This window comes from Pipistrellus hanaki (assembly GCF_964339955.1).
Source record: "Pipistrellus hanaki genome assembly, chromosome: 4".
Lineage (NCBI taxonomy): Eukaryota > Metazoa > Chordata > Mammalia > Chiroptera > Vespertilionidae > Pipistrellus > Pipistrellus hanaki.
In genome coordinates this window covers 48995031-49009769 of record NC_140506.1, presented here as the reverse complement: position 1 = coordinate 49009769, position 14739 = coordinate 48995031, and the positions used below count along the sequence as shown (strand labels likewise).

At 40.3% G+C, this 14739-nt stretch overlaps 1 protein-coding gene across 10 annotated transcripts in view; it reads right to left on the bottom strand.

Moving 5' to 3' along the window:
• Window positions 1-14739, bottom strand: part of CAST (calpastatin) — a 113472-nt gene that overhangs the window by 57704 nt on the left and 41029 nt on the right. The gene's annotated exons all lie outside the window — the stretch shown is intronic.

Genomic DNA, 14739 nt, shown 5'->3' with positions numbered 1-14739 from the left:
AGGGCCTCACCTGGACGTCCCGCTGTCACTGGCTGACGTGGTTCAGAAAGCGCACCAGAGTGAGTCAGAGTGGCTGCACCTCAGCCCGGAGCTTGCTTCCTCTCCCCGCCCCTCGCCGGCAGCATTCCTGTGTCCTCCCACCTGCAACACTAGCCACCCTCACACACCTGGCCAGGTAGCTTGTGTTGTGGAGGGTTGCTAGGAACGCCAGCCGCACGGAGGTACTCTCCTTTCCTACCGGATGATCCATCCATCGGCAGTTTCACTCTGCATCACATACCGCCCTCGCCCACAGCCACAGTTGGCCCTAGAGCTACAGGCCCTCTTCCCCAAGGCCCCCATCTGAACTGTTTCCTTCCCGAAGCTCTCCCACCTGCCCCATCCTGCTCTGTGTTCTCTAATATTCAGTCACAAACCCCCTTCTTCTCTCTTGTAATATTGCTCTCTCAGGAAGTGGATTTCTCCCTAAGACCTTAACTGCCATTTACTATGATTATGTGAACAATTCTCCCTAACTTATTAACAGCCCTACTTTATCACCAGATACATTATTTTTCCTTAAAGTGAGGAAGCCAAGAAAAATGCAGGCTCCAATCCCTGCTCCATACTTGCTAATCCACATCAATTAACCTCCTGGAGATTCCACTGCCTTCACTCTAAACTGGGAGTTAACACCACCTCCCACTGGAGCGGATGGAAAGGTCAAATGATGGAATGTGGGGAACTCCTCTGGCCCGGAACCATTGGCGTTGGCACAATGCTAGTCTTCACCCACCATGCCACCCTTTCATTTCTTTTGCCTGATCCAATCACGTACCTCCCACACCTGGATTACATCAAGGCCCTTCTAATAGTTTCCAGGTCTGGTTCTTTCCCCACCCCCATCCCAACCCTCATCTCTAGCTCACAATCCTTTCTCTTTGGCTGCCAATTTATTGGAAATAAACGTGTAACATGTTCCCACTCTGTTGAAATACTGAACTCTCTATGGTTTCCCACTGTGTCCTAGATAAGGCCCAAAAATCTTCTCCATGAACTTTAGACTCTCCATTACTGGACTCTGACCTAATCCAGTGGCCGGCAAACTCATTAGTTAACAGAGCCAAATATCAATAGTACAATGATTGAAATTTCTTTTGAGAGCCAAATTTTTTAAACTCAAACTTCTTCTAACGCCATTTCTTCAAAATAGACTCGCCCTGGTATTTTATGGAAAAGCCACACTCAAGGGGCCAAAGTGCCGTATGTGGCTTGCCGAGTCGCAGTTTGCTGACCACAGCATTACTAATCTATTCCACTACTTCTCTCAATATTGCCCACAGCTTCCCTTCAGCCAGGGTGTCCTTCCTGTCTCGTGGGCCCCTCATCAGGCAGCATAGCTCACTGGTTAAGAGTGTGAGAGGAGTCTGGACTCAAGACCGTCCGGGTGGAATTCCAGCTGACACTGAATTCATGTGAAACCTCAAGCAAGTTACTTAACCTCTCTGTGCCTCAGTGTTCACATCTGTAAAATGGGAATAGTAACAATTCTTACTTCATAAGGTTGTTTTAAGAATAAGTTAATGTACATGAAACAGTAAAAGTGCTTGGCAAATGAAACGTGCTGGGCAACAGCTAGAGTTATCACCACCATCACCCCACATTCCACCTATGAGCCTTTCATCTTGCTATTCCCATCCCCTACAAAGCCTTTCCCCTGTTCAGGTCCCACTTACCCCTCCCCTTGAGGATTTAGCTCACGATACACCACCTGTATCTGTTTTAGCTCAGATTATCTTCTCAACTCATCTTTATACTTCCCACATGAACACTTACTCATACATGCTGCGTTGGAGAGTTATGGGGATCTTTTCTAAATGTATGCCATGGCTTGTCAAGGAAGCTCTAAAATGCTCAAGAAACAGGGGTCATTTCTGCACCCCCCTCCCTCCCCACTCCCTATGCACCATCACACTGAGTGTACTGTTACAGAGAGGAACTCAAAAATCACTCTTGATTCAAACCTTTGTTTCCATTTTCTAATCAATTAAAATTTCACTTAAAAATGAATGAGGTATAGTTTTAATACCTCCTCTTTTTTTTAAAAAAAAAATGCTAGACTCAAGAATATAATTAATAAATTAGAATGCTTACGTTTCAGTATGATGGCTTCTTAGTGACCAAGAGTCCACTAAGCATCCCGTTTCCCCCAGTGGGAATAGCATGCACCCCACAGGGCTAAGAGAGTCAAGTCAGATACAACATACTGAGGCAAGAGGGGCAAAACCATGAAATAAGTATTAAAAACGTTCCCAATTTAAAACCTGGGACAAATCAATAATGATTTCTAACTTTTAAAACTATCTCTGCTGGATGCGCAAGAGAAAAACAAATAACATGTTTCTGAACCATAATACGATTCTTATTTAATAACACACCTCAAATAATGAAAAAGGGAACCGGCTATTTTTTAAGTTCTTTCCTCACAGGAGCTAGAAGGCAGTCCTGAGCTTGAACGCTACGAGGACAGGAGCCATGCCTGTTTCAGCTGCTGCACATCCCCAGAGCCTGGCACACAGTAGTTCCAGAACAAATATTTATTAAATAAGTGTATGCATTTGTGCATGAATAGCACAAAAGTATTATCTGATGGATCAAAAGCAACATTATGAGTTTTACAATTATCAGAAATTCTGCTCAAAACACGTCAGAAAACTGGTGAGGATAACCTATGTAATTTAAAAACTTAAAAGCTTATTGACATCAACCTGGCAGTTGTACAACGTAAAACACACACATACACAAAAATCCCGGGGCTGCCTCCTGTTAGACTCCGGAGCAAGCAACTGGTGGTGGAGGGAGCCGCTTTCTAAGGAGAGCTCCTCTGAGCCTCACAAACAGCACCTGGGGACCCAGTGACTACAGGTGTCTGCAGTGACGGCTCATTCACGTCAGCAAAAGAATAGTCAGATGTTCCGGTTTGTCTATTGTTAGCCATGCTGTCACACCATGGCATACATTCTTGCAATGCCTTAAATTATTAACATAGCATAATAATGATGCTTTTAAAAAGAGCTGCAATGCAGTCACCTAGCAAAGTATATTATTTCTCACAACAAGACCATGATTCTGATGAAAGATAATGGATCATCTACAAGTGAAGCTGAGCCATCCCTTTGTGCCAGCAGATCTATTTAGGGCACCAGCATACACATATCTCAGCACATACATAATATACTAGTTGTACCAGTTAATAATTTGGATTTTTTCCAATAGATGGAGATACATATATGTGGATATATATGCAATTTGATATGTATGCTATTTTGTTGTATTGACAACAAGCTTCAAAACTTCATATGTCAAATTTGCTGAAGGTGTTAACATCAAAGATATTTTTATGCTTAAGAATGTCAAGATTTGCACCAAAAAAAGAAAAGAGCATTTGTGTGAAGTTTTAATTCATTACTTTATTTTAAAGAAAAAGTTATCATGTACTTTGGGAAGTTTATTGTGACAATGCTTCATCTCAAGATACTTGTGTACACTGGTTTAAACGCTTTAAAAGTGATTATTTCGATGTGAAAAACAAAGAACATCCAGGTCAACTGAAAAAGTTTGAAGACCAACAATTACAAACATTATTGGATAAAGTTGCATGTCAAACTCAAAGACAACTTGCAGAAAGATTAAATGTTGCTCAGCAAACAATTTCAGATCATTTACAAGCAATAGAAAAGATTTTAAAGGAAGGAAAATGGGTGCCACATCTACTGAATAAAAGATGAATGGAAAACCAAAAAGTCATCAGTAAAATGTTGCTTCAATAGCATGAAAGAAAGTCTTTTTTATATCGAATTGTGACTGGCGATGACAAGTGGATTTATTTTGAGAATCCCAAATATACAAAATCATGGGTTGACCCAGGTCAACCATCAACATTGATGCAAGGCCAAATTGCTTTGGAAAGAAGACAATGCTCTACATTTGGTGGGATCAAGAAGGTGTTGTGTATAATGAGCTTCTAAAACCAAAGGAAACCATTAATACTGATCACTACCAACAACAAATAATCAATTTGAACCATGCTTTGTTCGCAAAATGACCAGAATGGGCCAGAAGACATGGCAAAGTAATTTTGCTTCATGATATTACACCATCACATACTTCAAAACCAGTTCAAGATACGTTAAAAGATCTTGACTGGAAAGTATTAACCCACCCACTGTATTCACCAGACATGGCTCCTTCAGATTACCACTTGTTCCAATCGATGGCACACACACTTTCTGAGCAGCACTCCAAAACATATGAAGAAATGGAAAATTGGGTCTCTGAATGGTTTGCCTCAAAACAAGAAAAGTTCTATTGGGACGGTATCCACAAATTACTCAAAAGATGGGGGAAATGTGTAGCTGGTGATGGGCATTACTTTGAGTAAAGCACTTTTGATGTTTCTCTTGAAATTATCATGTTTTCTTTGACTACAAAATCTGCCATTATTAACCGGTACAATAGGACCTTAAGTGCGATATGATGCTGTAAGAGATTAGAAGAGGAAGACGATTTCTGAGATGCTGGTTTGGGAGATAGTTAGAAAAGACTTCACAGAGGAGGTGGGAACTACTTAGTATTTATATTAATTGTGTGCCAACAGAAGGGCGGGGGCTATCAAATCTTCCATGTGACAGGTGCTTTACCTGTCTGATTCCAATAGATCGGTATAGAATCCTAGGAGGTAACCATTATTATCTGCATCTTAGAAATGAGAAAACTGAGGCTCAGAAGTTAGGTAACTTATCCAAGACTTCACAGTTAAGAAGCGGTGGAGGTTGGATTTGAATAGATGACAATGATGCTCATGAATTTTTTGCTACTACAAGTTGACTCTCCTACTTTCAAAAACTAAAATAAAATATTTGAACTTTTTAAAAATGAAGAGAAGGCTGAGATGTGCTTGTCATTCCAGATGAGCTAAGCCTAGAGGGGGGAAAGTGTCAGAGATACTCAATCCAGAGTGTGGCCAGCTAGATGAAACGGAGCACTGCACAACGAGGCGCTCTGAGGATCATGGGGGCGGGGAGGGGGGGGGGGGAGGACAGAAGATGGTTGATTCCATTGCAGCCAAGTATGCTGTGCATTCACGAAACGTACCATTAAAAGGAACAACAGGCAGGATAAAAATAGAGTGTCTACCCTCTGCTTGCTCTGGAAAGTGAAAAGCACAGAAGCTTTGGCCTCTGGTTGCAACATGTGGGCAGAGTTCAAATAACATCCTAATGTTGCCTGGAAACCAGGACAATAGCCACAGCTGATCTGGATCTCAACCCAAGCCAGAGAGGCTGCAGGACTTTTGGCCACGCGCTCTGAGTGTCTGATTATGTGCTCTGAGACTGGACCACTCTAAGTGCTTAGAAAAAAAATCCACAGATGGCATGAAGTTGAACTTCCAGTACTACAAGGAAATGGATTCATTTTCATTGCTTTGCAAACTCCAGTATTCCAGTGGGGTGTGTTTTGTTTTTGGTTTTGTTCTGGAATGATAATTATTTTGGGGGCAAGTTAAAGGGCAAGAGCCTGGATTAGTTATGAAAGAGTAGAAAAGTCACTTTTTCCCCTGAAATTATGTTCCTGCCTCTAAGAATCCTTAATGATTTCCTTTTTCTTTCTTTCTTTTCCACTTTATTTTTATTGTTGACACTAATACAGAAGTCCTCATTTCCCCCTCCCCTTTTGCCACCTCCACCCAGGCCTCCCTTCCCTCCACCCTACCCCATTGCTTTTCTCAATGCATGAAATAATTCCAACTATGTCTGACGTTGCCTGCCCAACATAAAGCAAAATAGAGAAAAGACAACACTCCCTCCTCTTCTGATTTTTCCCTGAGAAAAAGTTTGTCCAGCTAAGAATTAATTAAGCCTGTGAGTCAAGCGATGGCAGCCTAATAGATGCTCCATAATGAACAACGAAGGAGGAGGCCCTTGCAAGGTATGTGACCTTTGACCTTAACCTCTCTGGAACAGTTTCCTCACCTGAAAATTGTCAGGCTTAAAAATTCTGAAGTGCTGCACTGCTGATGTTATATATTGTAATTATGTGAAGCCAATTAAATAATGTAGCCAATGATACATGGTCAAATAGGAAAGACTAGAGCTTGGCCTCTGGAGTGCCACCGACCTGGGTCTAATTTTAGCTGTAACTTCAGGGAAGCTGCTTCGCTCTTCCAAATCAGAGTTCTTATCTGGGTTGAATGGGTATAAAAATGAAACCACGTCAGAAGCTGGTCGTGAGGCTTAAATGAGGGCGTGTTTATGAAGTGTTTGGCTCAGTGCCTGGCGCATGATAAGTGCATAAACTGCAGTGATTTTTGTTTTATGAATAGCAGCAGCCTCAGAAAATGTCCTCAGTCTCTGAATGGAAGTGCAGTTCTGCAGCGACCATTGCTCTGAGAAGTTACACACTAACGTTGTTTATCTTCCTTAAAGAAAAAAGGGCAACATTATTTTGCATTTACAGCATTTTCTCAAGATTCAAATGCATGGCTTGCTTGGGTCTAGGTTCCAGTCAATACAGAGAAAGGAATATTGGTGCCAGCAAAGCTTTGTACAAATCCTAAAAGAGTATGAGCTCACTTAAAGCACATGTGGCTACTAATATTATTACTGCACTAGAGGCCCAGTGCACAAAATTCATGCATGGGTAGGGTCCCTAGGCCTGGCCAGTGGTCAGCGCCAATCTGTGGGGTGACCAGCGGGGTCATGGAGGGAAGGCCCACTGGCACTCGCCTTGGCTGGCCTGAGGCCTGCGGGTTGGGGGGCAGCTCCTGCCTTGAGCATCTTCCCCCTGGTGTTCAGTATGCATCATGACAACCGTCATTCTGCAATTCAGTTGATTTGCATATTGGGCTTTTATTATATAGGATAAGAGTAAAAAGTTCTGAGCTCTCCTGAACAACTGTCTCAGAGCCTTCCAGCTTGGCTTCCACAGCACATTTAAATTCATTTCTTAGCTACAAACCGAATGGAGAGTGAGAGGACATGCCGACTTTTACAGTCCTTGTGTTATCAAACCAATTGCCAGCCTAATATCTACAGAGATGATTGACTCAAATGTCTCTAACGGAAAGCAAGTGGTAATTTATAGGGTAATGATGACATAGAGCCAATCATGTGGCAGTTGAGATAGGGGCCTCTCACATGCGCATTCTTGCAGCCACCTTCTAGGAGAAGCATGCTCTAATAAGGCTGACATGACAGGAATTATAACAAGGCTCCCTTGTCCACGCTGAGCTTTAAACAATCAAAACAAAAATGTGGCATGAACTAAAATCTCATTCTGGAAACCTTATAAAAATAATAAATTCACAAATGTATACTAACAGCAAGTTTAATCTCTTAGCAAATACGAAAGGGGTAGTGTTCTGTAGTCATTAGGAGAATGAGTGGCTGTGAAGCCAGACCACTGGAGTTTGATTCCAGTTCTGCTGCCCATTGTGTGACCTTGAGCAAATTCCTTAACTGCTTTGTGCCTCAGTTTCCTCATCTATAAAATGAAAATAATAGTAGCACCTTCTACTGTATTTCATTCCACTTTCCTCAAGAATAAAAATTTAGGGGAATAGAAAAAATGATTTTAAAGTAGGCTTCATTTGAAATGGATGTAAAATTTAACCCTTTGCACTCCGAACCATTCTGGACATTGGCTACCAGCTACTCGACGCTACTTTGCAGCGGAAACGTGCGTTGAAATAACTCAATTCCCCGTAATCACTAATAAACTGCAATGTCCCCTGAGAGGGTACATCCGAGTGATATGCTAGAATTCCGATGTCCCCTGAGAGGGGACAGTGGAGTGCAAAGCGTTAAACATTTGCTTATCCTTCAACCTGAGCAAAAATTCTGTATTCCTACACAATGGTTTTTAGTTATGTATTCTTTAATCCTGCCATTTAAAAGTTCCACCATGTTCAAAGATGGCTAATTTATCCCTTCTCAGCCTCCTATTAAAATGTCCAAAAGAAACTCTGTCAACGAAACTATTATCTGCTAATTCCAATCAGGGTACAATACTCTCCCCTTCACACAAGCAGGAAACCTCATCCGTCAGAGAATTTCAACAGCATGAAGATATTGAGCATAACAATAGAGAGCACAATATTGACTTCTAGGCTCTTTTGAATTTAGATACAAATTCCTCTCTTAGCTATTTAAACTGCCAAGACAGAAACTACTAAGCGGAGGATTTTATAAGACTAATCTACTGAAAAGAGCCTCAGAATTAAACAGAACCTTGCTGATAGAGCCAGGGTAGGTTATTTAATCTCTCAGGGTCTTGGTCCTCTCATCTATAAAATTGCTCTATCACCTATTTACCTAGTTGCAAAATATTCAACTCTTAAGAGGATTAAATGAAGTCCTATGTATATTACTTAGCACAGCAGTTGTTCAATAAAGTAATAAATGGTTGGTTTCTTTTTCTTCTTCCCATGTATTTTCAAATCCCTGGATATTGGAGAGCTTATCCAAACTACATAGATGCAGCTGGACCTAACCCCCCTCTCAGAGCATTCCAGAACTATTTTCAGAGTATCAGAACTAGGTAGAATGTCCTTTGTTATGTTTTATTTGTTGTCTTCCATTTTGAATAGTAACCAAATCTTCAGTTCACTGATCTATGGGAAGAATGTGTGCAAGTTTTACATACACTGAGAAGGTATGGTTTACCAGTGATTGAACTGGAAATTAATTGGTGTATTTTGCCAAGATTTTAATTGCAAACATATAGATCAGTGTTCATCATATCCAATCTTTGGGAACATGTGAAGAGGTATAAGACTATGATTGTCAAAAGGACTGGAGAAGAAAATAATTTTAATTTGCTGGGTTAGGAATCCTGGTTTACCAAAACAAAACAAACAAAACAAAACAAAACACCCAGAGAATAACTGAGAACCCATTACCGCAAAAAATTTTACAACCAGGGGAAGGCTCAAACTCAATAGCCAGAAGAGATTAACCTTTTCTTTTTGATCTCTGAACATTCAGTAAGGGAATATATTGTTTCTTAGCAATGTGGCAAAATTCCAAACAATTAAGGATTAATAAATTGACTTAAACATCAAGGTTAGAGCAAGATACCACATCGAAGATAGTTTAGTTTTATAACACTGCTAGGGAAAAATGATCATTAGTTCTAATCATGGAAACGAGAAGCAAAATGTGAAGAAATAGATAATTATTTAAACATTTTATCATAAAATGTACATAATGATTTGGCAATGAATGCTATGTCAAGTCACTGGGCAATGTGACTGGCCAAGCATTAACACCTTAGCACAATGGTTCTTGGCCTGGGAACAGAGCAGTCACAGGCAGTGTGTGGGAGGGAGGGTGGAGGACATGGAGACTTAGAAACTTACAAAGAGGAAGGGGCGGGAGGAAGAGGAAGGGTGGTAGCCCAATAAGCTATAAGCCCCTTAGGTGATTCTGAAACTCCCCGACATACATTAAGAATCACCATGTTAGGTCGTTTAGAGATGGCTTTAGAGTGGACCAGGGAAATGACTATTGTTTCCTACCATCTATCGTTATCCATTGGCACTTTCCTCCGAGTGACAAGCTCAGTCTCTCCATGCTTTCATTTGGTCAAAAGAAAGGAACCAGACCACAGGAGATATTAGAAAACATTTTAAAAATTACTTTTCTAAAGTACTTTCCAGCCAGGGCTAAGATTGCCAGCCCGTGTTCCCTGAAGAGATATTCCTGTGGTGCCTCAAGAATATCTGTCCTCTCCAGTCTTCTGGCCCTACAGCCCAGCGGCTCTTGATTCTTGTGATTATGCCGGTAGCTCACACCCTTTCTTATACTCTACGGAATTGTATGCTGTACACATCACCAATCCCAATACTGTTGTCATTTTATAGGTAGATATCCTATTCCATTACAGAAACACCTAATAGTATACACATCAAGTATACAGCTCATCTGCAAGGATTTTTTTTAACAGTGCAATTTTCAAATGACATAGTGATTGAATTTTCAGAAAGTAACCTTTGTTTATTTTTGTAGGTCAGGGGTCTAAAACACAAATGAAACTATGTGTTTGGTGATGTGAAGGAGTATATCAGACCAGTATGGATAGGGGATAGTGGGCTTTGTAACAGAGCTGAGCATATATTCCTCACCTTAAGGCTTTCAAACATTAAAAAAAAACAAACAAACAAAAAAAAAAACCAACAACAACAACAAAAACTAATTTGGGAGAAAGGGGAAGGGTGAGAGAGAAACATCAATTTTTTTTTGTTTCATTTCTCTATGGTTTCATTGGTTGATTCTCGCATGTGTTCTGACCGGAGATTGAACCCTAAACCTTGGCTTATAATGATGACACTCTGACTAACTGAGCTACTGGCCAGGGTTAAACATTTTAATACATTATGGAGGCCTAATGAAATTAGTATGAATGCTAATGGAAGAATCCTCTTCTGTTCCAGACACATAGAAATACTATATAAAATTTAACAAACATTTAAATAAATAAATAGATAATCTAAGGGATAGTAAATATAAGAGAGGTGAAGAATCCTAGATGATAAAATATTCTGGCTACCAGTTTCAATTTTCTGCTGTAGACCAAGCCCTTGGACCCTGATACACCTCTGTAAATAAAATATCATGAAAAGATGCATGTCTGAAAGCCAGTGAGGGATTGTTTTAGATAAATTGTTAGCATGATGATGGCAAGACATAGTAATGAAATTTTATGAAAGGATTTTTTTGCCCTTTTGGACATAAACTCAATTTCCTATGTTCATAATAGGAAATTCAAAAAACTACATGTAACTGAAAACATACAAATAATTCTATTCTTTGCATATTTCTCTGGCCGCCCTCTTAGAATAGCCAATAAAGAAACAACACAGGAGATTGAGTCCCTGGTTTCTAACAAGGCTTTCGCATCCCTCCCCTAACAACTGTATTATGGGCAACTCTAGAGGCTCCAAAGTCTGGTCTAAGTCTTTATATTTAAGTCACTTGTTAAGGGGACCTCAGTCCAGTTCAGAGTCCAGAGAGCATGCTCACATACTAGCCTGGCCTCAATCTCTTATGGAAACTTTGAGTGAAATGGGAGTGGTCAGATCCTTGCTTAAGCTCCAAATGTGGGACATGGATATCAATCAATTCAATTCATGGGACAACCTCAGTATGATTCAGAATCCTAAGACTTTGTAAATAGCTAGCTAGAATTCTCACCAAGATTTCAGTGAACTGCCAAGGCCAGGTGAAGACTACTTACAGATAAGCTCTGTATAGTCCAACTCTACAACTCAACATTTAAAAAAACACACACACCCAATATTCCAATTAAAAAGTGGACAAAGAACCTGAATAGTCACTTCTTCAATGAGGGCATACAAATAGCCAATAGACACAGGAAAAGATGCTCAAAGTCACTAGTCATATGAGAAATACAAATGAACCCATGAGGAGATACCATCTCACGCCTGTCAGATGGTTAACACACCAATAAATCAACAAACAAGTGTTAGCTAGGATGTGAAGAAAAGGGATCTCTCTTACACTGTTGGTGCGAAAGCGAATTGGTGCAGCCACTGTGGAAAGCAGTATGGAGGGTCCTCCAAAACTTAGAGAGAGAACTGTCTCATGACCCAGCAATTTCGTTTCTGGGTATATATCCCATGAAACTCAAAACACAAATTTGGAAGTATATATGTACCCCTATCTATGTTCATTACAGCATTATTTACAATAACCAAAAAAATTAAAGCAATCCACGTGCCCATCAGTAGACAAGTGTTTAAAAATGTGGTGATACATATACATAACGGAATATAACTTGGTGATAAAAAACAAAAACAAAAACAAACCCGAAATCTTACAATTTGTGATGCATTGATGGACCTTGGGGCAGTATGCCAAGTGAAATAAGTCAGAGAAAGACAAATACCATATGATTTCATCTAAAGAGCAAAATAAACAAACAAAATAGAAACAGACTCAAAGATACAGAGAACAGTGATGGCTATCAGAGGGGAGGGGATTGTGGGGTTGGGTGAAAAAGGTGAAGAGATTAAGAACTACAAATTGATAGTCACAAAAATAGTTATGGGGATGTAAAGTGTAGCATGAGAAATATAGTCAATAATACTGTAGTAACTATGTATGGTGCCAGGTGGGTACCTAAAATATCAGGGTTGGGGGGACCACTTTGTAAAGTATATGATTGTCTAACCACTGTGCTATATACCTGAAACTAATACAAAATAATACTGAATGTAAAGTGTAACTGAAAAATAAAACTAAAAAAATTCAATAGCCACTTATAAATTCAGAGCAAACTATGAATATAAGAAAACATTATGAATTTGACAGTATAGTCTAAAAAATTAGAGCAAATATCACAATTAATGGTAAAAAAAATCTTAGAAACATTCTTATCTAGTTCAGGGATAGCATTTTATTAAAGAGATTAGCCACCATCCTACATAATAAAGAGCTAATATGCTAAGTAGACCAAACAGCAGAATGACCATCCGGACGACATTCCAGACAAAGCAGAGGTTGCGAGGGCCGAGCCCCTTGCACAAATTTTGTGCACCAGGCCTTTAGTAATCAAATATGAACAAATTAAAATAGCAGAATTTAAAAGGAAGTAATATCATTCTTATAATTCACAAATTATATAATTGTCTACATAGGAATCATTAACACTCATAGTTCAGAAAGTGTGCTGGATCTAAGATAAATATACAAAAGTTAACTATATTTCTAGGTGCTAGAAATAATCAGAAAATGTAGATTTTGTTAAAAGATATCCTTTTGACAAATGCATCTAATGGTGTAACTACTACCATAACCCCTCCAAAGTTATAACTCTCAGTCTCCTACCCTCACCCTCAATCTCTAATGTCACTGATCTGATTTCTGTCTCAATAGTTTTTATCTTCCCCAGAAATTCAAGTACCAGTGAATGGAGTCTTACAGTTTTTAGTCTTTACTATCTGATTTTTAAATTTTGTACATGTTTTGCATGTATTAGTAGCTTCTTTTTATTCCAGGGTAGTATTCCATTATATGGATGTGCCCTGGATTTTTATCCAGTTGTATTAGTTGGTGGTCACTTGGCTGTGGCGATTAGTGATAGAACAGCTATAAAGATTTGTGTAGAGGTAAACGAGGTAATTTATTATAAACAATGAATAGGATCACAAATAGTTGGCTGATTTTAAGAAATTAGTTCAAATTAATTCTTCATGTTTCCCTAATGGCTTTCTCTTGCTTCTCTCTCTCCCTCCTCCTCCCTACCTCCTTTCCTATCTCCCTTGCTCTCAGTTTCATTCTTTCAAACTGTTATTATATGTGACACCTTTTAAATTTTCATTGTTGGAGGGGAATTGTATACAGCCAATTCAGAGAACAATCAAGGAACTGAACTCACCATTAGCACTATGTAACCAATTCCTCTAGTGCAGCGGTGGTCAAACTCATTAGTCAGCAGAGTGGCAAACCGCGGCTGAAGAGCCACATGCCAGTTTGCCTACCACTGCTCTAGTGCATTGGGGAACTTCTCTCAACACACGTGAACTGAACCAAAGCCAGTATTTACATTTCAATGTGCTGCTTCCTAAACACTGCTGTGCAGTCTGCAAAGCTCAGCGGTTTATAACAGGCATTAAAAGTCCATGCTGCTCACACACAGACTGCTGCTACATCCTCATTGAGATTGGCCACCTACCCCCTCTCCATTAGTCAGCAGATGTGGCCTTTTCTATGATTATGTTAAGTGCCACTATATAAAAAAAAAAAAAAGTTTTCTTGACTTTTAGAGAGAGAGGAAGGGGGAGGGAGATAGAAGCATTAATGTGCCAGTGAAGCATCCATCCACTGCCTCCTGCACTACCTGGGATGGAGCTGCAGCCCTGGCAGGTGCACTGACTGGACCCCTGACCTTTACACAGGGGGACTCCTAACCAGCTGAGCCACCCCAGCCAGGGCAAATGTCACTGGCCTGTCTCCTAGAGCCCAGACAGCATTCCTGCCCCACGACATTCCCAGCAATAAATACTCTCTTAGACACTGAGAAACCAGTGTGCAAAAGTTGAATGTAGTGCCCACAAACAAAACCTCGGGAAGAGGCACTCGGCAGTTGTTCATCAGAAAACAAACTTTCCCCCTGTCACTGCAGATGCCACTCCTTATTAAAAAAATAAATAAATTAAATAAATAATATATATATATATATATATATATATATTTAATTGATTTTTTTTACAGAGAGGAAGGGAGAGAGATAGACAGAAACATTGATCAGCTGCCTCTTGCACACCCTCCACTGGGGATGTGCCCGCAACCAAGGTATTTGCAGCTGACTGGAATCGAACCCGGGACCCTTCAGTCCACAGGCCAACACTCTATCCACTGAGCCAAACCGGTCAGGGCGCCACTCCTTATTGATGTTCCCTGCAATGCAGAGGTTTTCTCTCCGGGAAGTGTCTCCTATAGCAAATGCTCCAGGGCTGCTGACCAAGCAATACAGTTCCGCTGATGCATAGGTGGGTTCCCAGTCCCGCCCCTGAGGGGAGCGTCCTAAACTCCCTGCTTCTTTTTCTCAAGCTATAAAGAGCTGGCCTCCTGTGCCTTTGTACCTGAGGAACACTGGGACCCTACCCGTACAGAAGAGATGGTTAAACCTCTAATAAAAAACTTCGCATTCTTGAAAGATAGATAACCAACTACCCCT